The 24,165-nt window shown below is 31.0% G+C and overlaps 1 long non-coding RNA gene across 1 annotated transcript in view; it reads right to left on the bottom strand.

The window, feature by feature from the left end:
- Positions 1-23,885, bottom strand: part of LOC143080455 (uncharacterized) — a 67,698-nt gene extending 43,813 nt beyond the window's left edge. Inside the window, exons 1-3 of the long non-coding RNA XR_012979718.1 lie at positions 23,843-23,885; positions 5,962-6,015; positions 1,833-1,895 (exon numbers count right to left, since the gene is read on the bottom strand). This is a non-coding gene — a long non-coding RNA (uncharacterized LOC143080455). The remainder of the gene's footprint in view (positions 1-1,832; positions 1,896-5,961; positions 6,016-23,842) is intronic.
- Between the last annotated feature and the right edge of the window lie 280 nt (positions 23,886-24,165).

The following is a 24,165-nucleotide window of genomic DNA, read 5'->3' on the forward strand; positions in this document are numbered from 1 at the left end:
ATTGAAATGAGAAATAAAAGACTCGAAGAACTTTACGAAATACTATAAGCAAGACAGTATCCAAAAACTTTGATTAATAATGGAATAGAACGTGCAAAGTCTATAAATATTCAAGAAATAAGAAGACCGAAAAACACGGTAATTTATACAAATCAAGTTTTACCATACGTATCATCGTATAACCCAAGAAATACAGAGAATACAGAGGCATATACCATAATTTATCAAAATATACCAACTTTGATGAAAGATCAAAGAATGAAAAGAGCTCTTGCTACACAGAAAGTAATTAGGAGTAAAAGACAGTCAAAATCCTTAAAGAAATTACTCACTAGAGCGAAATTCAGCAAAGATGATTCAATTCCTTCTGTAAAAAAATGCGGACGTTCAAATTACGTTATTTGTCAAAATGTTGTGGAAGGAGAGTCCATATGAATTTAAATCGGGAGAAATTTTCACTGTTAAGAATTTATATGTGCATCGAGCAATTTAATTTATGTCATCAAATGTAATGGGTGCAAAATATATTATATTGGACAAACAGGAAACACATTACGGAAAAGATTTTACTGTTCACCATCAACAAATCCGAAAACAAGAAATAAGGATGATTAGCGTTAGTGAACACCTGGATTTATGCGCTATCAATAAATCACCCAAATACTATGTTTTTCAATTTTACCAATGCGACGACCAATTCACCGAAAAAATGAGAATTAATAAAGAAAATTTGTTTATACAAAAGTACAAACCAAGCCTAAACAGACAAGACGTTACTTTTGTAAGGGTTACGTCCTTTTAATGCATTGTTACGTTACCGTTAGTTAACTTCATCCATGATTATCACAAAGATGTGAAACCGGTTGGAGAAAAATGTTAAAAATTAAAGCACTATAGGAGCATTTTGTTATTTAATTTTATTTATATTTTCACTAGTGTGGACACAGAATTCAATTTTAGGTATATGTATATATCTAAAATTGTTGGGTTGATGTTTAGACGAGTTGTATATACATTATGTACACAGCCATGTATCACCATCATGGCGATCCGATGTATACATCTGTTGTAGAGTTCTCACTGAGTTGTCACTGACTCAGACGTACTTAATTTGATAGATTTACAAACTGTCGTCTCGATATCTGTATCTGACTTTTTATGACATCTTTACACTAAAACCATTGGATTCTAAATGTGTACTTTTTCATAATTAAGTCTTAGATGCTTAGATGCATGATTTTTTTTATTAGTTGCAATTTGCTTTGAACTAGCTGTCAGTAATTGCAAGTACTCTCAAATATGTACTTAGTGTCTTTTTGATGTTGGGATGTACAAGTATCCGGCCACGTCCACTCTGTATTTCGTTAGGTGTATTTCTACCCATCTGATAAATTTAGCTTTTTCAACAGATTTGTATAGTTCATTCTTATTTTGTACTGTTCCATAGTTGTCCCAGGTTAGATGAAGGGTTGGATTCCCCTAACACCTGGCACATTCTGTATATATGTGCCTGTCTAAAATCAGGAACCTGTAATTCAGTGATTGTCGTTTGTTGTTGTGTAACATATTTGTTTTTCTTTTTTTTTGTTTATTAATAAGGCTGTCAGTTTTTCTCGTTCAAAATGTTTTGCCTTTGTCATTTCGGGGCCATTTATAACTGACTATGAGGTATGAGCCTTGCTCATTGTTGAAGACCGTACGTTGACCTATGGTTGTTATCCAGGTCTGTTTCATTTGGTAAAGAGTTGTATCATTGTTAATCATACTACATCGTCTTTATATATTCTATTGAAACAAATTCTACAGTGATTATATATATACAATAATATTACCGTTTCCTTGTTTCGTTAATTTGTAAAGTCATCTGTGTTGTACATTTTTCTGAGGCATGTAGCCTAAATAATAATACATATAAATCAATGTAAAGTAAAATGAGTTCAATGATGCAATTATTTATCATATCAATTCAGATAATAACATTTTATAATGCAATTTAACATTTCAAGATCATGAGTACACAAGAAGCCAAGAATCATATACAAAACAGATTGTATGTGAAATGATATTATTATTATGGGACAAATAGCTGTCAAGTAGAATAAGATGTGTGTGTTTGTGGGAACTAAGAACGTTAACTTCATTTTCACTAAGAAGAATAAGTTTGAAAGAATTTATGATTTTTATGTATCTGTCAATTCAAATTTAAAGAATTTTAATATTTTCTATTATGTAAAAAAAAAAAATGAATGTCAAATTCAATTCAGGATGAAGGATAAGATTAAATATTGAAATGAGAGCAAAAATTCCAATAAAAGAAACAAATACATTTAATAAAGAAAATATCATTTTAATTGTTTTTCAGACTATTTAGCAAGCACTTTGGCACGGTCCTGATAGAAACAAGATGTAAAGTGAGTTATTGCGCATTAAAATAGGGACGAACGATACCAAAGAGTCAGCCAAACTCATATATTGAAATAAACTGACAACGCCATGGCTAAAAATAAAAAGATAAACAGACAAATAAAAGTACAGAAGACACAACATTGAAAACTAAAGACTAAGTAACACGAACCCCACTAAAAACTTGGGTCGATCTCAGGTGCTCCGGAAAAATGAGCAGATCCTGCTCCACATGTTGCACCCGTCATGTTGCTTAGGTAGCACTCCACAGTTAGAAAATAAAATAAAAAATGAGCCACAAAATGTTTTATCATCTCCTATTCCTGGATTTCTAATCCATTAACCTAACTGTTTGTGTTGTGCATGTGCATATGTATGTAATCAGTATATTCCATAGATTTGATTTTCAAAAGTTAAAAGAGTGAAAATTAATTCCTTTTATGTGTATCCATGGCAACATTCTGCATTTATTTACCATAAAATATTGCAAAAAGGGGGGGTGGACATGTCACATATCCCCCCAAAATTTTGATCAAACTAGAATTTCAATGCCTTTGAGTGATACCTTTTTAGAAACTGTTTTTATAAATCTTCCTAATGATCAAATAAAAAATGGGTGTCTTTCGCCTCATTTTTTCGTAAAATCCAATCACAAAGTTCGTGCGATAAAAAGTTGGAAAAAAAACATTGCAATAATTGCCGGACCAATGTATGGTAGGGACATGCAAATACGGACTGTCATACAGAAAACAGCCTATATTACATACATTACATAATCTTGATGTTCATATAAACCCAATACAAAGGCTATTTTAATACTCGGCTATCCAAAAATGAATTTTATTGCACACTAGCTCTCATATTTGAAAAATCCACAGGGGCCAAAATGCGAAACTACACACCTAACTGTGGAGTGCTATGTTATTTTAATATTTTCTATTATGTAAAACGAATGAATGTCGAATTCAGTTCAGGATGAAGGATAGGATTAAATATTGAAATGAGAGCAAAAATTCCAATAAAAGAAACAAATAAATTTTATAACGAAAATATCATTTTAATTGTTTTTCAGACTATTTAGCAAGCACTTTGGCACGGTCCTGATAGAAACAAGATGTAAAGTGAGTTATTGCGCATTAAAATAGGGACGAACGATACCAAAGAGTCAGCCAAACTCATATATTGAAATAAACTGACAACGCCATGGCTAAAAATAAAACAGATAACCAGACATATAAAAGTACAGAAGACACAACATAGAAAACTAAAGACTAAGTAACACGAACCCCACTAAAACTTGGGTCGATATCAGCTGCTCCGGAAAGGTGAGCAGATCCTGCTCCACATGTTGCACCCGTCATGTTGCTTATGTTATTACAAATCCGGTAAATAATATAATCCGGTCGGTCACATTTGTGAAAAGGGAAGGGTATTGTAGTTACGACATAAAGAACATATCCGATATCATTTGTGAAACGTTTATACAGCCATGGCGTTGTCAGCTTATATCAGATTTATGAGTTTGACTGTCCCTGGTATCTTTCGTCCCTTTTTTATTCCATAACGGTCAACCAACTCGTGATGGCGTCCGTAAAATTTACGAAGGGATGATTTCAACTTCACCTTTTGAAACTCTTGGTTTAATAGGTTCCTTGTGAGCAGCGATCGTTTATCAAGGAAATCATGAAATACAATCACGGGAATATCGTATTAATTTGGAGACATATACTCCGTATGCGGGCGCTGCTGTAATGTTGCTACATAGAAATGGAAAGTTCACAATTTGGAAGCTGAAATCATCTCTTTTGTCGGAAAGTTTTGTTTTCAACCGACCCTCATTGTGAATTTCCATTAAGTCCAGATATGAAGCAGACTTAAATGTATCTGTAGTATCATTTATCTCTAGTTCGAGGGGATAGATTCGTTCAACATAGTCACCAAATTTATATTATTTAGCGAGAGAACATCATCTATATAGTTAAATGATATTGCTAACTAAATTTAATTATAAAAAACCCCGCTATAAACAATCAGTAATTAGCAGATTTGTTTGATAGATGGTGATGTGAAAGTTATTAGAACTGGGGAATTCTACTTAATAACAAATTTTAGGTCATATGAAACGAGTGTCTGGTGAAACATAGTGTTAATCCAATTCTTGCAAAATGCATGCTTATATCATAAAGTTATTCTTCTGTGTATGATTTATCATTTTAACGCATCAATTTTATATAATCGTCCCAAAACCTTTACACTCGGTTAGAGTTGTTTTGAAAATATGGCAGCTAATTAATGGTCGTATATATTTTGAAGTCAAAGACAACCGATTCTCACCTTGTAACCGATGTCAGAGCGATGTTTACGTTTGTTGACTATCTCTGCAAATTTAGTTTTCCCCTTCGCAATTATGTATTGCGACCACCGGATTTTTCCAAAAAAAAAAGTCACTTTGAGCTAAGTGCATACGGAAAACATGTCTAGGAACCCAATAATTACTAACATTTACGTTTCTTTTAAATTTGGACATATAAAAAGAATTTTTTTCAGAAGAAGAATATGTACATAAGTTTTATAATAAAAACTTATCATTTACTTATAAATTTATTTGGATTTTAAGTTTCATATTACTTAAAAGGCTGTCAAATTCATTTTTACCGATTTGACTCGTACTCTCATATTCGACTTAAAACATATAAAAATAAGTAAAAAATAAACAATTTACGATGCATAAACTCGACATTATGTATTAGTAATCAGTCTAATTAACCATCGATGTGACCTTCCGATCGCGCAGACGATGAAAGGTTATATAACCTGATATAAACATAAATATTGATATAAATAGATAGCGAACTCGTGCAATTGTTTTTTTTTTATAGGTCTGTTGGATTTCATAATATAGGTTAAAGAAATATGTTAACAATCGTGTAACAGAATGAGTCTTTATAGATCGATTCAGTCAATAAATTAAGTTAACCTTGTTACATTTTCAATGTTGACATTCCTTTTCTAACACGCGTAGTTCATGCGTAACCCATCTCTAGCTGAGAAGTTCAGTTGAAGTTCACAAAAATACGGATTTTATGAGGTCGAACTATTCATTTGCAAGTGAATTATTAATCAGCGATGTTCTTTGTTTTTTTTTAACAAAAAAGAATCATTCCTTTTTCATTATTGAACAAAAAAAAACCCCCATTTTTTCTCTATCTCGTAGCGTGTGCCCCTTTAAGGAAGCTATGATAAGTAGTTCTTTGGAAAATTTGACAAAAACACATGTACGGTTGTTGATGAAAAGATATGAGCAATTGATCAACAGGAAGTTAATGTGCAATTGATGTGCGAACGTATAAAGCATAAACTTAAATCCACATTTCCTGAAGCTCTGTTTCCTAGTTCCCGAGACAAATGTTACATTTAAAGTGACCGACAGAAGTTAACCCAATTTTTCTATGCTTTTTTTCTTCTTCAAATTAACGAAACACGAAAACATGAAGAGATTTCGAAAGAATTAACCCACCATAATTATACAAATGATGCTGAAAAGTTATGAATACATACCATTTCTCCGAAAAATTAGAAACGTATAACAAGCTGGTGTGCAGTTCCGTCACTCTGAAAAAGGGTAAATTGGCATCTTTTAGGAATTGAAATAAACACTCGTAATCATAAAAAAAATCATATTGCAATGTTATGTCAGGTAGAGTAAACGGAAATACAATATTATTAAACTAATTTATTGGATATTGTAAATTTTGATAACAAAAGTGTAAAATACTATATAACATGTATAAAGTGTTACCTTATATCAATTACATATTTAAAGATTAACACAATTTAAAAACTTCAAATTGACTTAATATTCAACTGTAAAAGACAATAATAAAAGGACATTCAGTATAATGAATTAAGTAACACATAGCTGAGAGGGTGATAGAGCAGACTGGTTTCCCTCGAAAAAAATTGTCCAACCTTGACTTTTAGGGACTGAAGGAGCCTTGAGGTTCATTTTGGTTTAAGAAATTTAAGTTTTTGAGGTACCAAAGAGAAATCAAAACTCAACTCATAAATGGAAGAGAAACTGACAAATGTAAAAAAAGATACGAAAAACGATGAATAGACAAACACGTCCACAAAACGGTTCAAAGAAAACTAAAGAGTGAGCAAAACCAACCCCAATAAAAATCAAAGGGTGAATGGATCATACTCAACATGTGTCAACCGTCATATTTTTCATAAGGTACGTTCCCATTCAGTGTTAGTTTAGTTTCATTGGGGGAAGTCACCATCGATGAAAAGAGACGGGATTATGATTCGACAATTGACAATTTTTGAGTTCGTTACTTTTTTTGTCAAAATATTTGATTTAGTGAACATCTATCGTGCGTTTAAGGTCGTCGTAACCTCCGATCCTATGTTGAGCGATTGGTTGAAAACAGGAGAACCCTATATTGCGCGAATTATTCGGCATATTGATAATCAGCACTGTTATCATTAAGAAATTGGAATTTAGTATTTATGGAACAAATATTGTTTCCAGTTTATCCTTGGCGGTGAAGGATATAAGTGGATTGTGGTCTATTGATTTGTGTTATCAAAAGTAACACACTTTTAGGTTAATCAAATTTTTTTTCACTCAAAGTAAAATGGATTGGACACATAAACCATACTTATGAAGTCCGCTCCAAACCAACAATAATTTACAACACAATATTAATATGAAAAATAATGTATAAATAACACATAGCTGAGAGGATAATAGAGCAGATTATTACCCCAAAAACATTGTCAACCGAGGCGAAGCCAAGGTTGGACAATTTTTTTTTCGAGGGAAACCAGTCTGCTCTATCACCCTCTCAGCTATGTGTTACTTAATTCATTATACTGAATGTCCCTTTATTATTGTCTTTTACAGTTGAATATTAAAACTATTTAACTATGACGTCACATACATAGCAACGTTTTGGGTTTTCAAAAAATCACCAAAAGTTAAGCAAGATGTTTTTCATTTTTATTTTGAAAGTCAATGAAAAAGTTATGTGCCAAAAACGTCAGACTTAAGCATTATCTTTAATAACTTGCTGTAAATTCAATTCATTGTCCTTTAAACTATCGATTTTTGATTTGTCTGCACCAGAGGGTGGCATTAAATAAATGTCTCACCCTCAGATATGGGAAGTTATATTTGTTTTAACCAATATCTAAGTTTTAAATTTTTAGATATTGATTTAAACAAATATAAATATGGACCAATTCAAATAGACCTGTTAGGGTGCGATCAACTTAAGTGATTTTGCACGAGGTTATTTCTGAATGTAAAGGTTTTTGAGGATTTTTTGTAAAAAAAAACCCGCTAGCACATCATTTAAAAATAGGCCGGTAATCTATGTTTAAAATTCTATAACAAAATCTCTGTATTAAAGTCGATTTTCTACAAAAAATCTTGGTTTTATTTGAAGGAATGAATTAATAGATAATAATGCTCTGCACGATGCTACCCTTTGGTATATGTACAAAATGGCCTATCTCTATTATTCGTTATCTTTGCTGTTTTGATGCTATTACTATTTAAAAATTTCGTAATTAACATGGCTACAGTATGTTTCATAAACCTTAAGCTGATGTACAGTTGATTATTTTGGCAAAAATCAAGACTTATATTCTTAAATTAGCTTATTCATATGTAGATGATTAAATACATGTTAAAACAAATACGCTTCATAAAATTACCTACACAGCTTATTAAAGAAATTGGCCTATAGTTTGAAGGTAATGACGAATCACCTTTTTTTTTTCAAAAAGCGATAACATTTGCAATCTTCCAGCCAGAAGGATACTCACATTTTTGAAAGATTTATTTTATATTATTTGTTAAGGAACCGCCACTTTCTTAGGAAAAATTGTAAGCATTCTGTGACAAATCAAATCTGGGCCCAATGCCCTATTCGGATCAATAGTTTTGATAATATCAATTATTTCTGTTTGATTTCTGTATATATCTTGAATATTAGTATTGGTTTTTACTTTAAGCTATGGAACAGGAATATTTTCCTTCATCGATTTTAGATATCAAACCAGAATATTTGTTCAACAGGTCGCACTTCTAACTATTCTCATAAACTCTGACATTGAAATCCTCATCGTTTATTATTTTTTGAAGAGGAGGAATGTTATTTGAACTCTTTTTCGGCTTAATTAACATTATTTTCCAATAGTTTTTTTGAATTTGGAGCATTTCGCAGTATAACATTGTCTAAATTTAGTTTCAAATCTTTCCTTAGCTATTTTTTATTATTACATGGTTAACTCTGTTTCTCTGTTTCTTTTACTTTGCAATATTAGATTATCTTTTGATATATTATTCATGTATCAAGGAAACTAGAAATCTGTTCACTATAGATCTTTTGATTTAATAAAAACCTCAAAATATTTAAATGTATAGCTTTTAAAAAAATATCTTTTAAAAGGATTAAAACCAAGAGCAGCTGTTACAATATCTGCTTTAGGAGGCAAAACGATTGTTCAATTGAGAAATTAATATGGTAATTCTGTTATGAAGTTTAAAATATGGGGCCTTTTATGCCATTGCCTGAATGTGCATAAATTGCCACATGCACACAGTGAAATGGTTGTTAGTAGATATACGAATATGTGGTATGAGTGAAAATGAGACAATTCTCCGTTCAAGTCGCAGTTTGTAAAAGTAAACCATTATAGATCAAAGTACATTCAACACGGAGCCTTTGTTTACAGCGGGACAAAGGTCATAAATCGATTGAGAGAAAACAAATCCAGGTTGCAAACTAAAACCAAGGAAAACAAACGAACAACAGGAACACTGAAGTGAACAAAACAAAACCCGCTAACATACATATAATCGAATTCGACAACCAACGGTCTAATTTATATAATTTTTTTTTTTAACAATTAAATCATCTTTATTGCACTAAATGCTGTTTAACAATTTACATAGCTTACAGCATTAGGCTAAGTATCCCTGTATATCAATTATAATATATCCAGGAAGAATATAAAATAAAATAATATTATATAATATAATATTAATGTTAGTATTTTACATTAAACATAATACATTATATAAATAAACATCAATACTGTTCCAAATAGATTGATTCATTTTTAAATTATTTTTTTTTGTGCGTCTGTTTACAAATCGGGAAAAGTTACGGATCTACGTCGTACCGTTTTGTTATTATATTATGTGTGTTTACTTTCTCACAGGTTACCTGTAGGTGGCACGGTAGTATTTCCTGGCCCATAAGGGATAATGATAGCCTTTTTAAAATTTTCACCACTTTCTAACACTGCAAAAAATTCTACATTCACAGTTAACTGAAGTACTTTCATTTTACTATTCAGAAATGAATTTGAATATGTATCATGACCGTTTACTTTTTTTTCTATTTTTAAAAACCTAAGGCCACTAGTACTTTTAGGTATTTTATGGTGCAGTGAATACAAAATTCTCAAAAATTCTCAAAAATTCATTTTCATCTGTATGTAAAATTATTTCATATTTTTCTACACCTGATTCATCCCTCAGTTTGGGAAAGTATGTTTAGTTGATACTGTATTTTTTGTCCAATCACACTGTTTAGATAAATTTACCTAAGTAGGGTACACAAAAGAGCAACCTAAATTCTGGAATGCAAATACTACCGTGCCACCTTAACCAAGACATAACAAACTTGAAACCAGTCATGACACCTATGATTCATAGACTTCTTACTTTGGAACATATTACAATAAAGAATACTAGTCTGCACTCATTTCTTACCAAAAAAAATGAAACATTACATCCCTACCCCATCTGGCAGATTTTCACTTTTTTTTCATTTTACCAATTTTACTTAAGGAGTGAACAAAACCCAAATATATTATGTTTCAAATCAACACAGAGGTCAAACATGGTGATTCAGGAGGAATTATTGGATTGCCAACTATGTTTAAGGTTAATCTGACTAAAAGAAACAGTTTAAGCACCAAATCATGAAAACTGATATTAAAGTCCATTCCACATTTTACAGCATGCCTTATGTTACTTTAAACATTTCCAGATTATGAGGGCAATACAACAAGAGTCTTTAGATTGCAGTTAACTATTATTCCAAAATCTGTTTGACAATACATGTACTAGAATACATCTCTGAGTTGACTGTTTGTCTATTTCTCATGTATGCATTAAGTTAAATTATGTCCCCTTACATAATCAATTTGCCTTTATTGTGTTTTTCACTGTCAGAAAATATTAACAACTAATTGTATTTGCATGGAAAATGAATAAACCATTTAATCTTACTGATATAGCATCATAAATACATTCTTTGTCAAAAATAATGTCTAGTTAATGTACAGAAACCCCTATTTCTATCTCTTTTTCAGACCAATATGAGAGATAAATGACTAAGTAATAACCCCTTAACCACTTACTGGTTCCCCAAAAGCTCCTTCTGGTGTCATTTTACATTAGAACTACAAATTAAACCTCAAGAAAACTAGTATAGCTGTACTTGTGTTGATAAAAATAAGAAATTATGCAATTTATTTATTTCGGTGAAAATAATAGGATGTACATGCAACCGAAGTATGTCGCGTCTCAAATTTCAGTGGTTGCACATGTGTCAGACACTGCGAAAAGTTAAAGCGAGCATTTATAATTAAAAATATTTTGCAAGTTACATAAAAATAATGAAGTTCTACTTTCTAGGTAAATTTTTACATTATTACCTACACATCAGCCAAAATTTGCTGAATCAGCAATTTTTACTCTCAGGGGTGGAATTTAAGACTTGTTTTTATCATAGTTGCCCTTAATCAACTTTTTATTGATAAACTTACAAATTGCATGGGTAAAAAAAGTTCCTTTATTGATTTAGTGTAAAAATATATATCCCCCTTAAGGTGGCACGGTAGTATTTCCTGGCCCATAAGGGGTAATGATAGCCTTTTTAAAATTTTCACCACTTTCTAACACTGCAAAAAATTCTACATTCACAGTTTACTGAAGTACTTTCATTTTACTATTCAGAAATGAATTTGAATATGTATCATGACCGTTTACTTTTTTTGCTATTTTTAAAAACCTAAGGCCACTAGTACTTTTAGGTATTTTATGGTGCAGTGAATACAAAATTCTCAAAAATTCTCAAAAATTCATTTTCATCTGTATGTAAAAAAATTTTTTCATATTTTTCTACACCTGATTCATCCCTCAGTTTGGGAAAGTATGTTTAGTTGATACTGTATTTTTTGTACCAATCACACTGTTTAGATACATTAACCTAAGTAGGGTACACAAAAGAGCAACCTAAATTCTGGAATGCAAATACTACCGTGCCACCTGTAGGTGACACGGTAGTATTTCCTGGCCCATAGGGATAATGATAGCCTTTTTAGAATTTTCACCACTTTCTAACACTGCAAAAAAATCTACATTCACAGTTAACTGAAGTACTTTCATTTTACTATTTAGAAATGAATTTAAATATGTATCATGACCGTTTACTTTATTTGCTATATTTAAATACCTAAGGCCACTAGTGTTTTTGGGTCTTTTATGGTGCAGTGAATACAAAATTTAAAAAAATTCTCAAAAATTCATTTTCATCTGTATGTAAAATTATTTCATATTTTTCTACACCTGATTCATCCCTCAGTTTGGGAAAGTATGTTCAGTTGATACTGTATTTTTTGTCCAATCACACTGTTTAGATACATTAACCTAAGTAGGGTACACAAAAGAGCAACCTAAATTCTGGGATGCAAATACTACCGTGCCACCTTAACCAAGACATAGCAAACCTGAAACCAGTCATGACACCTATGATGCATAGACTTCTTACTTTTGAACATAGTACAATAAAGAATACTTGTCTGCACTCATTTCTTACCAAAAAAAATGAAAGATTACAACCCTACCCCATCTGGCAGATTTTCACTTTTTTTATCTTACCATTTTAACCTAAGGAGTGAACAAAACCCAAATATATGATGTTTCAACAAAACACAGAAGTCAAACATGGTGATTCAGGAGGAATTATTGGATTGCCAACTCTATTTATGGTTAATCTGACTAAAAGAAACAGTTTAAGCACCAAATCATGAAAAATGATATTAAAGTCCATTCCACATTTTACAGCATGCCTTATATTACTTTAAGCATTTCCAGATTATAAAGGCAATACAACAAGAGTCTTTAGATTACAGTTAACTATTATTCACAAAATGCTTTTGACAATACATATACTAGAACACATCTCTAAGTTGACTGTTTGTCTATTTCTCATGTATGCATTAAGTTAAATTATGTCCCTTTACATAATCAAATTGCCTTTATTTTGTTTTTCACTGTCAGAAAATCTTAACAATTAATGGCATTTGCATGGAAAATGAATAAACCATTTAATCATGCTGATATAACATTATAATTACATTCTTTGTCAAAAATAATGTCTTGTCAATGTAAAGCAACCCCTATTGCTATCTCAATTTCAGCCAATTATGAGGGCTAAATGAATAAGTAAGGACCCCTTAACCACTTACTGGTTCCCAAAATGCTCCTACTGGTGTCATGATACCTCAGAACTACAAATAAAACCTGAAGAAAACTAGTATAGCTGTACTTGTGTTGAAAAAAATAAGAAATTATGCAATTTATTTATTTCGGTGAAAATAATAGGATGTACATGCAATCAAAGAATGTCGTGTCTCAAATTCCAGTGGTTGCACATGTGTCAGACACTGCGAAAAGTTAAACCGAGCCTATATAATTAAAAATGTATTGAAAGTTACATAAAAACAATGAAGTCCTACTTTTTAGGTAAATTTTTACATTATTACCAACAGATCAGGCAAAATTTGCTGAATCAGCAATTTTTACTCTCAGGGTGGAATTTAAGGCTTGTTTTTATCATAGTTGCCCTAAATCAAATTTTTATTGATCAACTTACAAATTGCATAGGTAAAAAAATTTCTTTTATTGATTTAGTGTAAAAATATATATCCCCCTTAACCAAGACATAACAAACCTGAAACCAGTCATGACACCTATGATGCATAGACTTCTTACTTTTGAACATAGTACAATAAAGAATACTTGTCTGCACTCATTTCTTACCAAAAAAAATGAAAGATTACAACCCTACCCCATCTGGCAGATTTTCACTTTTTTTTATCTTACCATTTTAACCTAAGGAGTGCACAAAACCCAAATATATGATGTTTCAACAAAACACAGAAGTCAAACATGGTGATTCAGGAGGAATTATTGGATTGCCAACTCTATTTATGGTTAATCTGACTAAAAGAAACAGTTTAAGCACCAAATCATGAAAAATGATATTAAAGTCCATTCCACATTTTACAGCATGCCTTATATTACTTTAAGCATTTCCAGATTATAAAGGCAATACAACAAGAGTCTTTAGATTACAGTTAACTATTATTCTAAAATGCTTTTGACAATACATATATAGGTACTTATATGTTATATAAGTTAGGTTTATACATAGTTTGATTTTAATTACTCAGTAGTCATTATTTTAGGATTTTTCCAGGATGTGTATTTTCTTTGCTGTTGAGATGAAACAGATTTATTATCATATGTCAATCAGTTAGATGTGAAGTTTATCACATGTTCTTAGCAGGAGGTCTAATTACATCAGTTCCAATACAAATATACATGTCTTGTTGATTAGTGACCACTTGTGGCATTTGGCTTCCTTTGTCCTTTGTTTCTTGATACATTAATCTGGGTGCAGTTTTAACTCCTCCCACTTAGGAGTATCCCATTAAGAAGTTGTGTATTAAAAACCTGTGTATGCTGCCTTGAGTATTCATTTATTTAAATGCAGATTAAGCAGTTATAAGAATAATATTGGCTCTAATAGTGTTTTAGCTAAAACATGGTGTGCTTGTAAATACAACTTTCATTTTAGTGCGAAACATGTTCCAGGATATCAGAATGATATAAGTGATGCTCTATCTCGTTTACAGATAGAAAGATTCCGCAAACTAGCTCCCAGTGCAGCACACATCCAATGAAGTGCCCAAGCAGCTCAGATGTAATGTGGTCCTAAATAAAGCAGTGAATGAACTTTGGAACAGTGCTATTGCTAATACTACAAGAACTGTTTATGATACCGGGTTCAGAAAGTTTGAGACTTTTATGTTATTGAATGGTTTTCAATTTTCTAGTTTACCTCCTATTTCTGAGGATATTTTAATTTATTTCATAGCCCACTGCTTTAAAGTTCTGAGTTTACAATACTCTACCATTAAACTATATTTATGTGGAATTAGGTATAAATATGTACAGGGTAATCAAAATGATCCCTTACAATCTGCTCATAATACACCTTTAATTAGACTTGATTATGTTTTAAATTCTGTAAAAAGACTGCAAAAACAAAAAATCACATAAGATTACCAATAACTTTCGAAATTTTGGAAAAAAGTTTAAATTGTTTGAGAAAAGGTTTTTGTTCCAAGTTTACTGATTTAATGTTAAGAACTGCATGCATTGTCGCATTTTATGGATTTCTGAGATGTGGCGAGTTTCGGTGTCAAAGGCCTCACAATTTGATCCACATATAAATTTATGTATTGAAGATGTTGTATTTCACACAGACTTAGTAGTTTTGAAATTAAAACAATCAAAAACTGATCCTTTTAGAAAAGGCATAAATATACAGCTACATAAATTAGGTCAGATTATCTGCTCTTACACAATTTTGTTAGAATATATACAAATAAGGAAAGAATTATCTCCTACTAATCAAACTGATCCACTTTTCATAACCATTGATAAGAAACCTCTGGAGAGACAATATTTCATCACTTGTATTAAAAAACTACTGGATATATGTGGTTTCAACTCAAGTCATTATAATGGTCATAGTTTTAGAATTGGGGCAGCTACTAGTGCTGGTAAGGCAAAAATAGAAGATAACTTGATAAAAACATTAGGGCGCTGGACTTCAGATAGTTACACCAGATACATTAGGGTAACTCCAGCATCTATTAAAACAGCTCAAAGTAGGTTAGGTAGAACTTAAGGGTGTGATTATTTTCAAATGTTCCATACGCATGTTTTTTTACAGAGTTTCTGGATGATATTGTTTTTGTTTGACAATTGATTTTGATATTGTGTTATTATTATGTGATAACTTTTATTATTATTATTTTTTATTTTTTTTATTTTCATGGCTTTATTGAAGGTACCCCCTTCCTTACCTCACAAATCCTTGGGGACACTCAGCTGTTACCATCTGTGTTATGGACATTTATGAAATTTTATCACTGGTTGTTTCAAAAATTTCACTCATCCCCCAAGAATTTCTGGGGATAAACTGTCAAATTTCATACAAATTCATTCCAACACCAATTCAACATCAACACTACTAGGCTTCCTCATAGCCTCCTTATAGGCTTCCTCATTGTCTCATTATAGGCTTCCTCATAGCCTCATAGGCACGATAGCCTCTATGAATGATAGCCTCATAGGCTTCCTGATAGCCTCATGCATTTATTTTGAACCATCGTTCCAATTGGATTGGTGTGATGTCAAGCCAGGGGTCTATACTTTGCTACTTTCAGTATGCACATAGCTAGGCTCTTGGTTTAGGCATAGAGCAAAAAATTAAATTTTTTAGCTGAGTAGTTTCCCCAAGGGCCAAATTATAATTGTGATGTATATATATAAAATAAAAGTTGTAATTAAATTATGATTTATGTTTAATTCAAACATGGATACCAATGGCATTGCTACACAGTATTTCACAGGAGTTTATTTACAAGATAGGTTATAGCAGGAAAAACTAGGTCGATAATAATGTGAGCACTAAATCCTTAACTTTACATATCATGAGTTCAAATGGTGAGTTCTGAAAGAAATCAGGGGTAATTAAATTATTTAAATTACTATGAATTACTATGAACTCATTATGTGTGACTTTGAGGATTTTGTTCACTGACACATTTATTAGCGAAATTGAAATATAGGGCAGAAAGTTGCATCAGGATGGTTTAATTGTCAGGTCAAAGAATTTGCAAAAGATATGAGGTTAGATGTTTGCTCAGGTGTTAACACACATTTCCCTATTACATAACAGATTACCAAAGAAAAGATACAGTATAAATAACAGACAATTAAAATAAGATTAGAACAGCATCACATCAAACAGAAATAGATTTACCCGAAAAATATTTACAAAGAATCAGAACACAATGCAAACATGGAACAAATGACAATTAAACTTATTCAGGATCATTTCTGAGAATTTTGTATAAACTAGAACACATCTCTAAGTTGACTGTTTGTCTATTTCTCATGTATGCATTAAGTTAAATTATGTCCCTTTACATAATCAAATTGCCTTTATTTTGTTTTTCACTGTCAGAAAATCTTAACAATTAATGGCATTTGCATGGAAAATGAATAAACCATTTAATCATGCTGATATAACATTATAATTACATTCTTTGTCAAAAATAATGTCTTGTCAATGTAAAGCAACCCCTATTGCTATCTCTATTTCAGCCAATTATGAGGGCTAAATGAATAAGTAAGGACCCCTTAACCACTTACTGGTTCCCAAAATGCTCCTACTGGTGTCATGATACCTCAGAACTACAAATAAAACCTGAAGAAAACTAGTATAGCTGTACTTGTGTTGAAAAAAATAAGAAATTATGCAATTTATTTATTTCGGTGAAAATAATAGGATGTACATGCAATCAAAGAATGTCGCGTCTCAAATTCCAGTGGTTGCACATGTGTCAGACACTGCGAAAAGTTAAACCGAGCCTATATAATTAAAAATGTATTGAAAGTTACATAAAAACAATGAAGTCCTACTTTTTAGGTAAATTTTTACATTATTACCAACAGATCAGGCAAAATTTGCTGAATCAGCAATTTTTACTCTCAGGGTGGAATTTAAGGTTTGTTTTTATCATAGTTGCCCTAAATCAAATTTTTATTGATAAACTTACAAATTGCATAGGTAAAAAAATTTCTTTTATTGATTTAGTGTAAAAATATATATCCCCCTTAACCAAGACATAACAAACCTGAAACCAGTCATGACACCTATGATGCATAGACTTCTTACTTTTGAACATAGTACAATAAAGAATACTTGTCTGCACTTATTTCTTACCAAAAAAAATGAAAGATTACAACCCTACCCCATCTGGCAGATTTTCACTTTTTTTTATCTTACCATTTTAACCTAAGGAGTGCACAAAACCCAAATATATGATGTTTCAACAAAACACAGAAGTCAAACATGGTGATTCAGGAGGAATTATTGGATTGCCAACTCTATTTATGGTTAATCTGACTAAAAGAAACAGTTTAAGCACCAAATCATGAAAAATGATATTAAAGTCCATTCCACATTTTACAGCATGCCTTATATTACTTTAAGCATTTCCAGATTATAAAGGCAATACAACAAGAGTCTTTAGATTACAGTTAACTATTATTCTAAAATGCTTTTGACAATACATATACTAGAACACATCTCTAAGTTGACTGTTTGTCTATTTCTCATGTATGCATTAAGTTAAATTATGTCCCTTTACATAATCAAATTGCCTTTATTTTGTTTTTCATTGTCAGAAAATCTTAACAATTAATGGCATTTGCATGGAAAATGAATAAACCATTTAATCATGCTGATATAACATTATAATTACATTCTTTGTCAAAAATAATGTCTTGTCAATGTAAAGCAACCCCTATTGCTATCTCTATTTCAGACAATTATGAGGGCTAAATGAATAAGTAAGGACCCCTTAACCACTTACTGGTTCCCAAAATGCTCCTACTGGTGTCATGATACCTAAGAACTACAAATAAAACCTGAAGAAAACTAGTATAGCTGTACTTGTGTTGAAAAAAATAAGAAATTATGCAATTTATTTATTTCGGTGAAAATAATAGGATGTACATGCAATCAAAGAATGTCGCGTCTCAAATTCCAGTGGTTGCACATGTGTCAGACACTGCGAAAAGTTAAACCGAGCCTATATAATTAAAAATGTATTGAAAGTTACATAAAAACAATGAAGTCCTACTTTTTAGGTAAATTTTTACATTATTACCAACAGATCAGGCAAAATTTGCTGAATCAGCAATTTTTACTCTCAGGGTGGAATTTAAGGCTTGTTTTTATCATAGTTGCCCTAAATCAAATTTTTATTGATAAACTTACAAATTGCATAGGTAAAAAAAATTCTTTTATTGATTTAGTGTAAAAATATATATCCCCCTTAAGGTGGCACGGTAGTATTTCCTGGCCCATAGGGATAATGATAGCCTTTTTAGAATTTTCACCACTTTCTAACACTGGAAACAATTCTACATTCACAGTTAACTGAAGTACTTTCATTTTACTATTTAGAAATGAATTTGAATATGTATCATGACCGTTTACTTTTTTTGCTATATTTAAATACCTAAGGCCACTAGTGTTTTTGGGTCTTTTATGGTGCAGTGAATACAAAATTTAAAAAAATTCTCAAAAATTCATTTTCATCTGTATGTAAAATTATTTCATATTTTTCTACACCTGATTCATCCCTCAGTTTGGGAAAGTATGTTCAGTTGATACTGTATTTTTTGTCCAATCACACTGTTTAGATACATTAACCTAAGTAGGGTACACAAAAGAGCAACCTAAATTCTGGAATGCAAATACTACCGTGCCACCTGTAGATTGGAGCCTAACTTATTCTTATATATTACGATATTAAGGATTTATTTTTCCTAACTTACATGCTTGATCATGTTTATTTATCGAAATAAACATATAGGTAAGTGAATAATTTTTATTAAATTAAAACCAATAGGTTATTTGCGATGCGTTTTTTTTTTTGGCACCTCGTGTTATATTATTTAGACTAGGCCAAGGTAATTAGCATATATGTTGATTTGTCAACCATTAATACTTTTACTTACAGGTTACAATATGTTGACGTCTTTATTAACATTTTTCCGGTTTCAATGTTTCTTATCGCATTTAATTTTATTATGTCGTATATTTCCTTTTTGAAAATTTTAAAGATTTCTATCTTTGTTTCTTTTTTGTTTGAAACAAAATGTGCCTTATATATGGAGAAAAATATAACTGTTATCAGGGTGTTTATATCAGAATATTTTATATCTGCTATTTTATAGCCAGCTATTAAATTTTCTATCTTTAGATTGTGTCTATCTATTTGAAGATAAAGTAATAGCTTATATATTTCTTGCCAGTAAGTATTATTATACGGGCATGTAATAAAAAAAGGTTTATAGTTGTCAATTTCTTTGCAAAAATTACAAGAATTGTTTTCTAATACTTTCCACTGAACTAGCAATTCATTGCATGGAAGGATGAAGTGGAGTAATTTCCATTTAAACATTATAAATTTGTTGTTATCTAGGTAATTAAATATAAAATGAAGAGTGCTTTTAAATTTTATATTTAAATTTTCTTCAAAGATTCTTTCCCACTTTAGAAAACCTACAGGTTTTTCTTGTTTTCGCGGGACAAACAGTATTGAATATATTTCTTTATTACTCATTTCTGGATGAATATTATGATTGAGTAGTAATTGCAGATTTTTTGAATTCTTTATATTTACTTTTGTTTTAAATGAGCTTTCTTGCTTTAAAATATTCTGCCAATGTTTTGGAATAGCTTTCTTTAATAAGGATAATTCTCGAATCCAATCACGTTTATCTTTTATTTTGGTTAATATTTTATTTTCTGATATATAACCTTTTTCATCAAGTATGTCATTTACATACAAAATATTCTGTTCAATCTATTTAGTAAATGATAAGTATTTTCCTTTTGCTTGTATGTTATGATTACCCCATAAAATCTGCTTTCTTATGTCTAGAAATGTCTGTCATCCCTTAACATTAATCCAAGTTTTAATCAATTGCTGATAGAACTCAGGAAGGGATTTAAATATTTTTTTGTCTAACATATTAACATTTTTAATGTTCATTTGAAATATCAAATTTTTTTTACCAAATTTGTTTAAGTAAACTCGGGGTATGATTGACCAATTTTCACCAGAATTTTGTTTAAGTTTTAAAATCCAGCGTAATTGAAGTGCTTTGAGATACAAATCTATATCGATCATGTTTAACCCACCTTCTAAATAGTCTTTACAAAGGGTTGCACTATTAATTTTATCTTTTTCCCCATTCCATATAAAATTATATACTAGAGTTTTAAACTTTTGTTTTATTTCCTTTGGGATGTACATGTTTGATGCAATATAGGTTAAATTTGGAAGAATTAATGATTTTACTACTATTATTTTACCTATTAATGTTGAATTTCTTTTCTTCCGGTTTGATATAATTTTTTCACATTTCTTTAGCTGTTTATCAGTGTTTAGTTTTTGACAGCCTTGATTGTTATAACCAAAGTGAAAGCCAAGACTTTTAATGTTATCTGTTTTCCAATTTATGCTTTCAAATTTATCTCTGCTATGTTTAAGTTTTCCTAACCAAAATCCTTCTGTTTTATTTCTGTTAAGTTGTAATCCTGATAAACTTCCAAAAGTTTCAATTATATTCATTGCTTAGCTAACATCTTTTGGTGATTTAAGAAATAGTGTTGTATCATCTGCAAGTTGACATATTTTTAGTGAGCAGTTTCTACCATCTAATTTCACCTCTAAGCCTTTGAGATTATTATCTTGTCTTAGTTTAATTGCCATAATTTCAACTACTACTACGAAGGCTAACGAAGAAATTGGACATCCTTGACGAATTCCGCGAAAAATATTAAAACTGCTGGACACACAACCATTGTTGAGTAAACAACCTTTTATGTCTGTGTACATTGTTTGAATCCATCTTATAAAACTACTTTTACAGCCAAATGTTACTAAGGTTTCTGATATAAAGTTCCATTCAAGGGAGTCAAATGGCTTGGAAAAATCAACAAAATGTATGGCTCCATCTACTTTAAATTTCTCTGAGTAATCAATTATATCTTGTATTTGTCTAATATTGAAGCCTATGTATCTATTTTTTATATAACCTTTTTGGTCAGTATGAATAATTTTTGGTAAAACTTGTTTTAATCTTTGAGCAATGCATAAGCTAACAATTTTACATCATAATTTAACAGAGTTATTGGACGATAATTATTTAAAGAAAGCGGATCTTCTTTTTTATATATTAATGATATTGCTCCGATTTTTTGTGAAGTTGACAATTCTCCTTTTTTATGGGAAAAATTGAATACTGATACAATTAAATCTTTTATTTTTTATCAAAATTTTCTGTAAAATTCAACATTAAGTCCATCTAGACCAGGAGCTTTATTTAGTTTCAACTTGAATATTGCATCTGTGCATTCCTGCACTGTGATGTTTCCTTCACATATATCGCTTTCACTATCACTTAATTTTGGACATTTTTTAATATCGTTAAAGTACTTTATGGTATCTTCTCTATCTGGTTTAGCAGAGGGATATACATTTTTATAATAGTTAATTTCAAGTATTTTTTCTTGATCAGTAATTATATTATTGTTTACATCATATAATCTAGTAATGGTTTTTTTGCACTGTCTGGCTTTTTCAAGACCTAAGAAGTAAGAAGTATTTTTTTCTCCCTCTTCAATCCATTTTACCCTTGATCTTATTTGATTGCCTTTTATTTTTGAATTGTATAAATTTCCTAACTCTTGTTCTACTTTCTCTATTCTTTCAATCAAGTAGGTATTTGTTTCATTAACTCTGATGTTATTTTTATGAATTTCATTGTTTAGTTGTATAAGTTGATTTTCTAATACATTGATTGAATCTTTTTTGTTTAAGGCTTTCAATTTACAGAACTGAATTGTACAATCTCGAACCTCTATTTTAAAAGTGTCCCATAAAAGAGCTAGATTTTTTGAATCATTTGCTTTAATTTTATAGTTGTTAATGAGATTGTATATTATGTTTAGGTAGATTTCATCGTTTAAGACACTACTGTTTAGTTTCCAGTATCCACGTCCTTTATTATTTCTTGATCTATGTAATTTTAAAGATACACTTAAAATTAAAGGCCCTCAAGAGCATGTGTCGCTCACCTGTATTTACTGATGATTTTGAAATCCTGTAAATTAAGGTTAAAATCATAATAAATAGTATTAGATACTTTAGATTATTCAATATTAAATTATACTTAAGATAATAACCATAAACAGCAAAGTTCCATAAAAAATATTCATTCAGGGGCAGCAACCAAACTACGAGTTGTCTGAAAAATTAGAGCAGAAAAATCTAAACCTTTTTCAGGCGGATAGATCTCACCCTCATAAACAATTTTAACGATCTCAGATTTGCACTAAATGCCTGAGTTTCAAAGATATAAGCCAAAATCTGTTTTTTACTCCTTTGTTCTATTTTTAGCCAATTTGGCCATCTTGGTTGGCGAGGTGGATCATCGGACACCTATTTTAAACTAGATAGCCTTATGATGATTGTGGCCAAGTTTGGTTAAAGGAGTAGGTCCGGTAAGGGCCGATTTTGGCCTCAAATTTCAGGATCTAGCGAAAGATTTTGGACACTTTTTCAGACATAGATTACCTTAGCTGTATTTGGCAAAACTTTTAGGAATGTTGGTCCTCAATGCTCTTCAACTTCGTACTTTATTTGGCCTTTTTAACTTTTTTGGATTCGAGCGTCACTGATGAGTCTTTTGTAGACGAAACGCGCGTCTGGCGTATATACTAAATTTAGTCCTGGTATCTATGATGAGTTTATTTAAACACTTAAGTGTCCATTTCAATTGATTCAATTAGTTTATGTGAAAGATTTTAACGGATTTGGTCATTAAAAACGCTCCGATTCAAGCTTAAATATGAAAAAACCCGTCACTTTTCAGATGTTTTTTGTCGAAAATGAAAGTGGCCGCATCCGTGTTCATCCTCAACCTTTATATATGTTATGTATTATCATGAAATACAAGTTACATTTCAATATTATGAATGAACACGAATGCGGCCACTTTCATTTAAGACGGAAACCGTCTAAAATTTAACTAAAATGCTAAAATTGTGAAGATTTCAGTAATTTAGCATGACTTAATGATGCTAGTACCCGATATATGTGCATGGTTTTGTCAAAAACAGCCCCTATTTATGTAGCAGAAGCATTCTACTTTCCAGTAAATAGCTAAAGGATTACATTTTCACAATTTTGTAAAACTGCTATATTTTGGGGCCAAATAGAGGTCTTACTGAACCTACTCCTTTTGCCCAGTAGTTTCAGAGAAGATTTTTGTAAAATTTATTGCAACGACGACGACGGACGACACACGCCAAAGGATGAGAAAATCTCTCTTGTCCCTTCGGGCCAGGTGAGCTTAAAATGAGATACGAGAAACTCATACCATAGAAGATAGTAAACTTACAATTTTTCTGTGTCACTGGCGTTCTTTTCTTGAATGATGATTCTGGAAAAAAATATATGTTTAGCATGATCATCAATGTGTCCCTGAAGATGTCTTATTCAGTTTCTTCTTTTGAAACTCGTAATTTAGATATCATAACTTATAGAATTACATGTTATTCGGAGGTTATAAATGTCTGTCGCATGCAAGTTCCTGTCGAACCGGGAGTAGCTTGAGACGGTTAAAGCCAATAAACAGTAGAAGTAATGACCAGAAAAAAATTAACATTACTCTTGATTAAGGAACAAATAGACCATAAATATGATCAATGGTATGTAATTAGT

This window comes from Mytilus galloprovincialis, chromosome 6 (assembly GCF_965363235.1).
Source record: "Mytilus galloprovincialis chromosome 6, xbMytGall1.hap1.1, whole genome shotgun sequence".
Lineage (NCBI taxonomy): Eukaryota > Metazoa > Mollusca > Bivalvia > Mytilida > Mytilidae > Mytilus > Mytilus galloprovincialis.